At 48.6% G+C, this 13,560-nt stretch overlaps 1 protein-coding gene across 10 annotated transcripts in view; it reads right to left on the bottom strand.

Moving 5' to 3' along the window:
• The window catches only part of DOCK3 (dedicator of cytokinesis 3), a 230,956-nt gene that overhangs the window by 97,069 nt on the left and 120,327 nt on the right, over window positions 1–13,560 (bottom strand). The window lies entirely within an intron of this gene.

The raw sequence follows: 13,560 nt of genomic DNA, 5'->3' as shown, positions 1-13,560 counted from the left end.
GGGATGAACATGGAGATGAACATGGAGATGAACACAGGGATGAACACGGAGATGAACATGGGGATGAACATGGGGATGAACATGGGGATGAACATGGGGATGAACATGGGGATGAACATAGGGATGAAAATGGGGATGAAAGACGGAGTGGGAATCAAGTGTCAGAGAAGATGTGTGTAGGACGTGAGATTACGGAGAGAGAGAGTGGGAGGCAGAACAAGAGATGACAGCAGAGAGATTAATTATCTCCATTATACAGGCAGTACATTAGACAATAGGTGCGCACAGGTATGTGTGATGGAAGCTGACATGTAGTAGTGTACTCTGCAGGAAAATCTATTCGTTCTTCTCACAACGCCGAGGCTTACAGCGCCCACACACAGCGCAGATCTCCCATATGGAAGGAAAATATATTTGAAATGCTGCAATTTTGGCTGTATTCAATATATTTCAAAATATAATTCAATAAATATATATAAATAATAAATATATATATATATATATATATACACATATATATACACTGCATGCTGAAATGCATTTTTATTACAAATATATGAAAAATATATTAAAAATATTCTTCTCAATTCTAATGATGTATGATATATATTTGAAATGCTACAGTTTTGGCCATATTCAATATATTTCAAAATACATTTCAATAAATATAATAAATATATATATACTGTATGCTGAAATGCATTTGATTACAAAATATATAAAAAATATATTGAAAATATTCTGAAATATATTGACATATATTTGAAATGCTACAATTTTGGCCGTATTCAATATATTTTTATACATATATATTTATACTGTATGTCGAAATGCGTTTTTATTACAAAAATATCTGAAAAATACATTTCAAATATACTGTATGTCTTTAGAAATACAAATCTACATTTTTGGAATGCCTTTACAAATATAGGTAAAAAATCTGTTAAAATTACATTTTTATATGTTAAAAAAAACTGAAGAATATATTTAAAAAATTTTTATTTTTTAAATATATTCTTCAGTTTTTTTTAACATATAAAAAAGTTATTTTAACATATATTTTTTACCTATATTTGTAAATGCACAGCTCTCTCTCCTTGCGCAGAGTGACTGGTCTTGTCTCCGCCCCCCCTTCCTGTAGTTTCCTGCAGGAAGCCTGTAGTGGGTGGAGCCTGCTGAGCCCCTCCCACAGCTCTGTCCTCTCTCCTTGCGCAGGGTGACTGGTCTTGTCTCCGCCCCCCCTTTCCTGTAGTTTCCTGCAGGAAGCCTGTAGTGGGTGGAGCCTGACAAGCCCCTCCCACAGCTCTGTTCTCTCTCCTTGTGCAGGGTGACTGGTCTTATCTCCGCCCCCCTTCCTGTAGTTTCCTGCAGGAAGCCTGTAGTGGGTGGAGCCTGCTGAGCCCCTCCCACAGCTCTGCCCTCTCTCCTTGCGCAGGGTGACTGGTCTTGTCTCCGCCCCCCTTCCTGTAGTTTCCTGCAGGAAGCCTGTAGTGGGTGGAGCCTGACAAGCCCCTCCCACAGCTCTGCCCTCTGCACAGGCTATGTATAGAACAGTGATGATGACACGGTCACTTTTACAAGGTAACATCTGGGTTTGCAGAGGCATTGGGTACACATGAATTGGATTTATATCCTCTGTGGCTGCTGAGGAAATCCAAGGAATGTTTTTGTACCCCGAGTTCATCCGGTTATCCCATTGGGGAGACATCACAGCGGCCTAGAAGATCGCGTTCTCCACCCGAACGCTTTTTTTAATCTGATCCTAAATATGTGGGAGGAGCTTTGACTGTCAGTTTAGCAGAAAGCAAAGATTTTGTATAAAATTACCTAAAACCCCGCCCCTTCCCCCCCTCCATCCATCCGTCCATTAAGTAATTATAAAGCTTCCATACGTTCTATTTTTAGCACCTTAAACCCTTTTATTACAATTTCACACTGAAATTCTAATAATAGCTCAGCCGGTGAGAAATGACTCGGTTTGACTCATAGGTGCTCCCCGGCGCATTAATGTCCCTCCCAGAATCCTTTGCTCATCTCACACACCGTAGCGCAGAGCTTCCCCCTCGCGGTGTTCCTGACGCCAGCTAATTAGACCGCCATTATAACACGCCAATGAATAGCCCCCCTTCCGCTGTGACCGCCTGTGTCTTCCACCCCCCAACCGATCGTCCTCTTCTCCAGCTCTGGGCATTACATGCACTTATATCGATGTATTCTGTATATCAACTTGTTGTGTCATCCATCGTGTACACGGATACAACTCCATCACCGCATGGGAAGGATGACGGAGTACACAGAAATTGTTACATTGTATCATTGTTAGATCTCCAAACAGAACACAAAGTAACTTCTCTGCCGCAAGTGATCCACGGTGACATCACTGTGAATGCAGCCTATCCGTTCACTAGAGAGCGATGACATCACTGAGAATGGAGCCTATCCGTTCACTAGAGAGCGATGACATCACTGAGAATGGAGCCTATCCGTTCACTAGAGAGCGATGACATCACTGAGAATGCAGCCTATCCGTTTACTAGAGAGCGATGACATCACTGAGAATGCAGCCTATCCGTTCACTAGAGAGCGATGACATCACTGAGAACACAACCTATCCATTCACTAGAGAGCGATGACATCACTGAGAACACAACCTATCCATTCACTAGAGAGCGATGACATCACTGAGAACACAACCTATCCATTTACTAGAGAGCGATGACATCACTGAGAACACAACCTATCCATTCACTAGAGAGCGATGACATCACTGAGAACACAGCCTATCCATTCACTAGAGAGCGGTGACATCACTGAGAACACCGCCTATCCATTCACTAGAGAGCGGTGACATCACTAAAGAATTCAGCCTATCCGTTCACTAGAGAGCGGTGACATCATTAAAGAATTCAGCCTATCCGTTCACTAGAGAGCGGTGACATCACTGAGAACACCGCCTATCCATTCACTAGAGAGCGGTGACATCACTAAAGAATTCAGCCTATCCATTCACTAGAGAGCGGTGACATCACTGAGAATTCAGCCTATCCGTTCACTAGAGCACGGTGACATCACGAAGAACGCAGCCTATCCATTCACTAGAGAGCGATGACATCACGGAGAACGCAGCCTATCCAATCACTAGAGCACGGTGACGCAGCCTATACAATCACTAGAGCGCGGTGACCTCACTGAGCATGCTCCTGTAGTTGTATTGCTGTGTAGATGGTAGGGGATAGGAATATTGGATTTGGGAATCTCGGAGATTCAGTCCCGATTTTACGCTCACAATCGATCAATGCCAAGACGACTCACAAACTGTCTGCAATTATTCCGAGTTTCTCGCCGTCACCTGACGCGCAAACCTGCACTGTATCTCGCCGTATAATTAGTCCGCCAGGCCAGGAAATCGGCGGCCATTGTGATGAAATCTGGCGTTTGTCTCAGATCGACCCAACTTCTGGAAATGTTTTAACAAACCTGTCGCTCGTTGTCTGTCGCAGAGACGGGATCCTCGCAAACCACCGAGGCGAACGGCGCGCAAGAAACCTTTCCCGGGCTATCGATCCAGACGGCGGTTCACGGAACCGCTGTGGCGGCGGGGAAGGTGACCCCTCCCTCCCCTCCCCCTTCCTTCCAGACAATTTAGCATACAATTAATATTCCGCTGCACCTGACGCTGGGAATAGTTTGTTTGTCGGAGGAACCCACGCAGCGCGGGAGACGAGACCTCCAAACCTGTCAAAATGTAGAGGAAATCAGCAAACATTCGGAATAAATTGCTTCTGGATTCCTGACAGCAACACCAGAGAAAAAAAAAAAAGACAGGAAAACAAGCTGCCGGCAAACTTCTCAAACAAGATGGATTCCAAGGTACGAGCAGTCCCGTGCTGGACGGGTGATGTCCTCGAAGGACCGAAAAATCGGGCGATAAAGAGACCCGCCCTCGCCGTTCTGTAGGTCACATGTTTGTATACAAAGTCATCATTCCTCAGTGTAGGCAATGCTTCTGTACTGGAGGGCACAGGGGTTAAAGGAGCACTCCATCTAAAGGTGACTATCCTGCTGCATGTGGCCCTTTGGCACTTACTGTGTGGCCCTAGGGGCCCCTGTAGACAGCGGTCTGCTTTGGTGCTTAATCAAGCCAATGAAAGAGAAGTATTCATTATCCTGATTTCTGGAAGTTAATGGCTTGATTTATTCCTTTTATTCTGCACTGTTCATCCCTGTATCATGTCTGCAGTCTCTGACCGTCTCCTGTAGTCTGTCTGCAGTCTCTGACCATCTCCTGTTCCATGTCTGCAGTCACTGACCATCTCCTGTACTATGTCTGCAGTCACTTACCATCTCCTGTACTATGTCTGCAGTCTCTGGTCATCTCCTGTACTGTGTCCGCAGTCTCTGGTCATCTCCTGTACTATGTCTGCAGTCTCTGGTCATCTCCTGTACTGTGTCTGCAGTCTCTGACCATCTCCTGTATCATGTCTTCAGTCTCTGGTCATCCCCTGTACTGTGTCCACAGTCTCTGACCATCTCCTGTACTATGTGTCTGCAGTCTCTGGTCATCTCCTGTACTATGTCTGCAGTCTCTGACCATCACCTGTACCATGTCTGCAGTCTCTGGTCATCTCCTGTACCATGTCTGCAGTCTCTGACCATCACCTGTACCGTGTCTGCAGTCTCTGACCATCTCCTGTACTGTGTCCGCAGTCTCTGGTCATCTCCTGTACTGTGTCCGCAGTCTCTGGTCATCTCCTGTACTGTGTCTGCAGTCTCTGGTCATCTCCTGTACTATGTCTGCAGTCTCTGGTCATCTCCTGTACTGTGTCTGCAGCCTCTGTTCATCTCCTGTACTATGTCTGCAGTCTCTGGTCATCTCCTGTACTATGTCTGCAGTCTCTGATCATCTCCTGTACTATGTCTGCAGTCTCGGGTCATCTCCTGTACTGTGTCCGCAGTCTCTGACCATCTCCTGTAGTCTGTCCGCAGTCTCTGATCATCTTCTGTAGTATGTCTGCAGTCTCTGACCATCTCCTGTACTATGTCCGCAGTCTCTGACCATCTCCTGTAGTCTGTCCGCAGTCTCTGACCATCTCCTGTACTATGTCTGCAGTCTCTGGTCATCTCCTGTATCATGTCTTCAGTCTCTGGTCATCCCCTGTACTGTGTCCACAGTCTCTGACCATCTCCTGTACTATGTGTCTGCAGTCTCTGGTCATCTCCTGTACTATGTCTGCAGTCTCTGACCATCACCTGTACCATGTCTGCAGTCTCTGGTCATCTCCTGTACCATGTCTGCAGTCTCTGACCATCACCTGTACCGTGTCTGCAGTCTCTGACCATCTCCTGTACTGTGTCCGCAGTCTCTGGTCATCTCCTGTACTGTGTCCGCAGTCTCTGGTCATCTCCTGTACTGTGTCTGCAGTCTCTGGTCATCTCCTGTACTATGTCTGCAGTCTCTGGTCATCTCCTGTACTGTGTCTGCAGCCTCTGGTCATCTCCTGTACTATGTCTGCAGTCTCTGGTCATCTCCTGTACTATGTCTGCAGTCTCTGATCATCTCCTGTACTATGTCTGCAGTCTCGGGTCATCTCCTGTACTGTGTCCGCAGTCTCTGACCATCTCCTGTAGTCTGTCCGCAGTCTCTGATCATCTTCTGTAGTATGTCTGCAGTCTCTGACCATCTCCTGTACTATGTCCGCAGTCTCTGACCATCTCCTGTAGTCTGTCCGCAGTCTCTGACCATCTCCTGTAGTCTGTCCGCAGTCTCTGACCATCTCCTGTAGTCTGTCCGCAGTCTCTGACCATCTCCTGTACTATGTCTGCAGTCTCTGACCATCTCCTGTACTATGTCTGCAGTCTCTGACCATCTCCTGTACTATGTCTGCAGTCTCTGACCATCTCCTGTAGTCTGTCCGCAGTCTCTGACCATCTCCTGTACTGTGTCCGCAGTCTCTGGTCATCTCCTGTACTGTGTCCGCAGTCTCTGGTCATCTCCTGTACTATGTCTGCAGTCTCTGGTCATCTCCTGTACTATGTCTGCAGTCTCTGATCATCTCCTGTACTGTCCGCAGTCTCTGGTCATCTCCTGTACTGTGTCCGCAGTCTCTGGTCATCTCCTGTACTGTGTCCGCAGTCTCCGGTCATCTCCTGTACTGTGTCCGCAGTCTCCGGTCATCTCCTGTACTATGTCTGCAGTCTCTGATCATCTCCTGTACTATGTCTGCAGTCTCTGATCATCTCCTGTACTATGTCTGCAGTCTCTGATCATCTCCTGTACTATGTCTGCAGTCTCTGATCATCTCCTGTACTATGTCTGCAGTCTCTGGTCATCTCCTGTACTGTGTCCGCAGTCTCTGGTCATCCCCTGTACTGTGTCCGCAGTCTCCGGTCATCTCCTGTACTATGTCTGCAGTCTCTGGTCATCTCCTGTACTATGTCTGCACTCTCTGACCATCTCCTGTAGTCTGTCTGCAGTCTCTGACCCTCTCCAGTCCCATTACAGACAGTGAATGATATATGCAGCCCATTGGTGATGTCAGGACTACATTTGGACCTCTATGCCATGCCAGCTGACCATCACTGGTGTGTGATCCATGCTGAACGATTCTGGATCTACAGTGCGTTTCCTGCGTGCCCCCCCCCCCATTCTGTATCAGTCACCCGGAAGGAACAGTTGAAGTGTTTTCCCTCCAGTTTGCTGCTCTGATCTCTGCAGTCCTTCCATGACAGGTCCTCTACTCCCCCCCCCCCCCCCCCCGCCATGCTCTCTCTGGTACACAGGGGGCACTGGGGGGGGGAAGGAGGCGATGGGGAGATGTGAGTGGGCATGAGAAGAGAGACAGAGATGGAGGAGGAGGAGGAGAGGATGCGTGGGAAGCTTTGAGAGTTTTGCAGCGTTTCCATGGAGACAAACTGCACAGAGCCTGCATCCCATCACTGCGACGACCGGCATCCAAAGAACAGGTTCAGGAATGCCGAAGTGCAGGTGAGCAGCAGAAGAGGGTCGGGGCCAACCAAAGAGGACCTGTCATTGGACAGAAAATGATACGCAGGATACCATCCCAACACAGCACTGACTCTGAATGTGCAGAGAAACGGTCATTTATAGAAATTGGCAGTTATATAAATGTAATCCGGGGTGAGTGCGGAAAAATCTGCCACACTGATTTTGCTGCAAAATTAAATCCGTCCACCGGCCTCCCCTTCAATCTTGCACAGGTGTACTGGCTCCTCCCCTTCAGTCTTGCACAGGTGTACCGGCTCCTCCCCTTCAGCCTTGCACAGGTGTACCGGCTCCTCCCCTTCAGCCTTGCACAACTGTACCGGCTCCTCCCCTTCAGCCTTGCCCAGGTGTATCGGCTCCTCCCCTTCAGTCTTGCACAGGTGTACCAGCTCCTCCCCTTCAGCCTTGCCCAGGTGTATCGGCTCCTCCCCTTCAGTCTTGCACAGGTGTATCCGCTCCTCCCCTTAAGTCTTGCACAGGTGTACCGGCTCCTCCCCTTCAGTCTTGCACAGGTGTACCGGCTCCTCCCCTTCAGTCTTGCCCAGGTGTATCCGCTCCTCCCCTTAAGTCTTGCACAGGTGTACTGGCTCCTCCCCTGGACTGAAACGGCTTCCTCTGATGTCACTGCACACTGGGAGCCCCTCACAATGTGCAGTAGAAGCTGCAGCCAGTCAGATAGAGCTCCGCCTCATTTCCTGGCTGGAGGACATCCATCATCATCTAGCGCTCTCTTCCCTGCCCCTGGTGTCAGTGGAAGGAATAGTGCCCCATTCTTGGTATCAGTTGTAGGAAGAATGTCCCATCATAGGTGTCAGTGGGAGGAATAGTGCCCCATCATTGGTGTCAGTGGGAGGAATATTGCCCCATCATTGGTGTCAGTGGGAGGAATAGTGCCCCATCATTGGTGTCAGTGGGAGGAATATTGACCCATCATTGGTGTCAGTGGGAGGAATATTGACCCATCATTGGTGTCAGTGGGAGGAATAGTGCCCCATCATTGGTGTCAGTGGGAGGAATAGCCCCCCATCATTGGTGTCAGTGGGAGGAATAGTGCTCTATCATTGGTGTCAGTGGGAGGAATATTGACCCATCATTGGTGTCAGTGGGAGGAATAGTGCCCCATCATTGGTGTCAGTGGGAGGAATAGTGCCCCATCATTGGTGACAGTGGGAGGAATAGTGCCCCATCATTGGTGTCAGTGGGAGGAATAGTGCCCCATCGTTGGTATCAGTGGGAGGAATACTGCCCCATCATTGGTGTCAGTGGGAGGAATAGTGCCCCATCATTGGTGTCAGTGGGAGGAGTAGTGCCCCATCATTGGTGTCAGTGGAAGGAATAGTGCCCCATCATTGGTATCAGTGGGAGGAATAGTGCCCCATCATTGGTATCAGTGGGAGGAATAGTGCCCCATCATTGGTGTCAGTGGGAGGAATAGTGCCCCATCATTGGTGTCAGTGGGAGGAATAGTGCCCCATCATTGGTATCAGTGGGAGGAATAGTGTTCCATCATTGGTATCAGTGGGAGGAATAGTGCCCCATCATTGGTGTCAGTGGGAGGAATAGTGCCCCATCATTGGTATCAGTGGGAGGAATAGTGTCCCATCATTGGTATCAGTGGGAGGAATAGTGCCCCATCATTGGTGTCAGTGGGAGGAATAGTGCCCCATCATTGGTATCAGTGGGAGGAATAGTGTCCCATCATTGGTGTCAGTGGGAGGAATAGTGCCCCATCATTGGTGTCAGTGGGAGGAATAGTACCCCATCATTGGTGTCAGTGGGAGGAATAGTGCCCCATCATTGGTGTCAGTGGGAGGAATAGTGCCCCATCATTGGTGTCAGTGGGAGGAATAGTGCCCCATCATTGGTGTCAGTGGGAGGAATAGTACCCCAAGGGCCTGATAAAGGCAAGCAAAGGGCCACAGTTTGGAGTCCAGCCTACAATACTGCTTTTAGCTCCCTCCAGTACTACTGATAAAACAAAAAATCGACCCTTGCTCACTTGATCTCTGTTGATCGGGAAGGTCAGGGTTCACATGGCCGGTTCCTCATGAGTTGATCCTAGACTTCCAGCAGCACCGGAGGGAGCTCAGAGGAGCAGTGTCTCCAAGTAAATAAAGTAGTCTAGAACTTCAGTGACTACCGTCGATCGATCCGTTGAATTCATCGGAGGGTCTGGATGAAATAAACTCTGTGACAGAGGCGGACTGACAACTCATGGGGCCCCCGGGCAATAGGGGATCATGGGGCCCCTGTGTCCTTGCCCAAACTCAAGAAAGCCTATGAAAAAGGTACCAGGGGCATCTCATGGGGCCCCCTACTGACCCCGGGCCCTCCAAATGGTCAGTCCGCCCCTGCCTCTGTCTGATGTTGATGAGAGTGGGCGTGACCTGTGATGACCGGCGCGGTTGCCGCCCCCTAGCATCTGTGCTCAGCGATGCCAGACAGCGAAACCTGGAAAAAAAAAAAGTGGGTGGAGCTGAGAAGCGAATAAACAGATGACGTTAAAATATAATGAAGTGTAATTGAGAATATGAACGTGCTGCCGATTAGCCAATGGGGATAAAGGTGAACCTGGGCTCTGACCCCTCCCCCCTCCTCTGTCCTGCGATTACGCTCCGTCTGCCGCCTTACTAATCGCTTTCCAAATCCCGGGCCGCGGTCCAGGAGAATACGCCCCACCAGCCCCTGACCGGTGCCAAACCACTCGGATGCAAATTTGTGCAGAGGGGGGAGGGGGGGTTTAGAGGATTAGAAGTCCAGAATGCCATGGGGGGGGGGGAGAGGGGGAGATATTATTGAGGGGGGGGGATTTACACATTTGGAAGCAGAAGTTACTCTGAATGGATGGGGGAGGGGGAGATATTATTGAGGGGGGGGGGGGGATTTACACATTTGGAAGCAGAAGGTACTCTGAAGGGATGGGGAAGGGTAGATATTATTGAGGGGGGGGGGATTTAAACATTTGGAAGCAGAAGGTACTCTGAAGGGATGGGGGAGGGGGAGATATTATTGAGGGGGGGGGGGGATTTATACATTTGGAAGGAGAAGTAACTCTGAATGGATGGGGGGGGGGGAGGGGAGCGAAACGCACTAATGTCATTGTAACAGAAGAAGCCGCTGCAGGCGGCCGTCCCCAAAACTGGGTCACTGCATTAAGGTCAAATCAGCACACGGGCAAACGAGGATTTCTGCGTACCGCAGCGCCGCAGGACGCGCCGCCGCAAGGGAGGCTCCACGTATGACACCACTTACATCAGAGAGCGCAGCAAACGCCGCAGGTTCATACGGCTGACTGCAGTTCCGAAATATCCAACGAAGAGCGGACACAGGAGAGGCCTCGCTTCTACTGCACCCAGGCTCCATTTTCCTGAAATTACCCCCAAAATTGTGAGATTTCACAGAAAATTAGACATTTTGGCAAAGAACGTCGGAGTTCGTTGGGACGGCGAATTTATCCGCCTACCGCGGCAATTTGTTTTATTTTCATGCGTAACTTTTAAAATCGACACATTCTGATAAAAGAAAAATGACTTCGAACCGGGGCAGACTGACCATTCAAGCACTTGGGCACTGCTCGAGGGCCCGGGGTCAGTAGGGGGCCCCATGAGATGCCCCTGGTACCTTTCATTGGCTTTTTTGGGTGTGAGCGAGGACACAGGGGCCCCATGATCCCTTATTGCCCGGGGGCCCCATGAGTTGTCAGTCCGCCCCTGGTTAGAACCCCAAGGATTCTATATTTTCTGAAAACGGAGGCCCTGGAGAATAAAATGGCGGCCGTTGCGATTTTTATGTCACCCGATATTTTCACAGGAGACGCAAATTTTCGGGAAATAAAAATACACTAAAATGGATGAAAACAAAATAATAACTAATTTGTTGGTAGAATGAGAAAAGATGACGCAGCGGAAATCGATACCAAACATGCCGAGATGTAACACTGCCCACGCCAGGAAATGGCGACAAACAACGGTACCTATAATCGCCCAGAGGTGACGCCTAGGGCAGTGGTCTCCAAACTGTGGCCTGGGGGCCAGACGTGGCCCTTTGCTCGCCTTGATCCGGCCCTTGAGACACTATCCCTCCCACTGACCTTAGCAATAGCGCATAATTCCTCCTTTTGCCACCAATGATGCGGTACTATTCCCTCCACTGACACCAACCATTGGGCACTATTCCTCCCACTGACACCAATGATGGGGCACTATTCCTCCCACTGATACCAATGATGGGGCACTAATTCCTCCCACTGACACCAACAATGGGGAACTATTTCTCTCACTGACACCAACCATGGGGCACTATTTCTCCCACTGACACCAACAATGGGGCACTATTTCTCCCACTGACACCAACAGTGGGACACTATTCCTCCCACTGACACCAATGATGTATTACTATTACTTCCACTGACACCAATGATGGGGCACTATTCCTCCAACTGATACCAATGATGGGACACTATTCCTCCCACTGACACCAATGATGTATTACTATTACTTCCACTGACACAAACCATGGGGCACAAATAATGGGAGACTCTTGATGAGGTAGGCTGATGCATTCCGGGAGACGTACTCCCTTCTTCAGAGCTTTAGATCTGAAGAAGGGAGTACATTTCCTGAAACGCGTACACACAAGTATGTACTTTTATGCATTTTAATAAATTGTGTTTCACCCGGTAATGCATGAAGAGAGTGCGGATGGCACTATTCCTCTCACTGACACCAACCATGGGCCACTATTCCTCCCACTGAAACCAACCACAGGGCACTATTCCTCCCACTGACACCAATGATGGGGCACTATTCCTCCCACTGACACCAATGAAGGGGCACTATTCCTTCCACTGACACCAATGATGGGGCACTATTCCTTCCACTGACCACAATGATGGGGCACTATTCCTCCCACTGACACCAATGATGGGGCACTATTCCTCCCACTGACACCAATGATGGGGCACTATTCCTCCCACTGATACCAATGATGGGGCACTATTCCTTCCACTGACACAAATGATGGGGCACTATTCCTCCCACTGACACCAATGATGGGGCACTATTCCTCCCACTGACACCAATGATGGGGCACTATTCCTCCCACTGACACCAATGATGGGGCACTATTCCTCCCACTGATACCAACGATGGGGCACTATTCCTCCCACTGACACCAACGATGGGGCACTATTCCCTCCCACTGACACCAACGATGGGACACTATTCCTCCCACTGACACCAATGATGGGGCACTATTCCTCCCACTGACACCAATGATGGGGCACTATTCCCCCACTGACACCAATGATGGGGCACTATTCCCCCCACTGACACCAATGATGGGACACTATTCCTCCACTGACACCAATGATGGGGCACTACTCCTCCCACTGAGACCAATGATGGGGCACTATTCCTCCCACTGACACCAATGATGGGGCACTATTCCCCCCACTGACACCAATGATGGGACACTATTCCTCCCACTGACACCAATGATGGGGCACTATTCCTCCCACTGACACCAATGATGGGGCACTATTCCTCCCACTGATTCTACTAAAGCCCATTGTTGAGTGACGCTACTCTCCATTTTTGGGGGGCAGGAGGGGCAGCTGCGCTGGTCACAGTATATTTATTTGTTTGGGGGGGGGGGGAGAGGCAGCAGCCCATAGAGTACATTAAACCAAGATGATAGCCAGCCCTCACCCCTTCCATCTTCTACTGACCCACCTTGTTGCCTAGTGCTGCCCTACCTGACAGAGAAGTGATGTCTCCAGAGGTGAGGTCTGCTACCTGCACCAGTGGGAGTGCTCTGGGATGATGGGCAGCTGCCCAACAATTTGTTTTTGTTGCACCCTGCAACTGTCAGACAGGAGGCAGCCGCACTCTACTGCTAGTTCCATAGATCCTGGCTGCAGAAGACGATCGGGGCCACGAACATCATGCCAGGGGTGGGGGAGAAGGACCAGCACTGCCCACATACTGCAGACTCTTCATATGCAGTCACTATATTATGCAAATTGGATACTTTTCTATATCTATTTCCTATCCCGGTATCTATTGTATGTACAGTACCTGTTTCTTATTCTTGTATCTATTTTGTATCTATGTTTGTCTTATCTTTGTATCTATTTCATATCCTTGTATCTCTTTGCTGTCTATGTTTTATCTTTGTATCTGTTTCTTATTCTTGTATTTATTTTATAAATATGTTTTATCTTTGTATCTATTTTATATCTATTTATTTTCCTTGTGTCCACTTTGCATCTATTTATTTTCCTTGTGTCCACTTTGCATCTATTTCTTATCCTTGTATCTGTTTTATCTTTGTATCTATGTTGTATCTATTTATTTTAGTTGTGTCCATTTTGAATCTATTCTTATCCTTGTATCTATTTTTCAACTATATCTTATTGTTTGCATCTTGTATCTTTTTCTTATATTTATTTGTATCTATGTTTTATCTTTGTATCTATTTTATATCTATTTCTTTTCCTTGTGTCCACTGTGCATCTATGTTTTATCCTTGTATCTATTTTGTATCTATCTATTATC

The sequence above is a fragment of the Staurois parvus genome, unplaced genomic scaffold (genome assembly GCF_062004578.1).
Source record: "Staurois parvus isolate SC_StPar_1 unplaced genomic scaffold, SC_StPar_1.0 ptg001673l, whole genome shotgun sequence".
NCBI classification, from domain to species: Eukaryota; Metazoa; Chordata; class Amphibia; order Anura; family Ranidae; genus Staurois; species Staurois parvus.
Note: the sequence above shows the minus strand (reverse complement) of the source record. Positions and strands in the feature narration are given on the sequence as shown.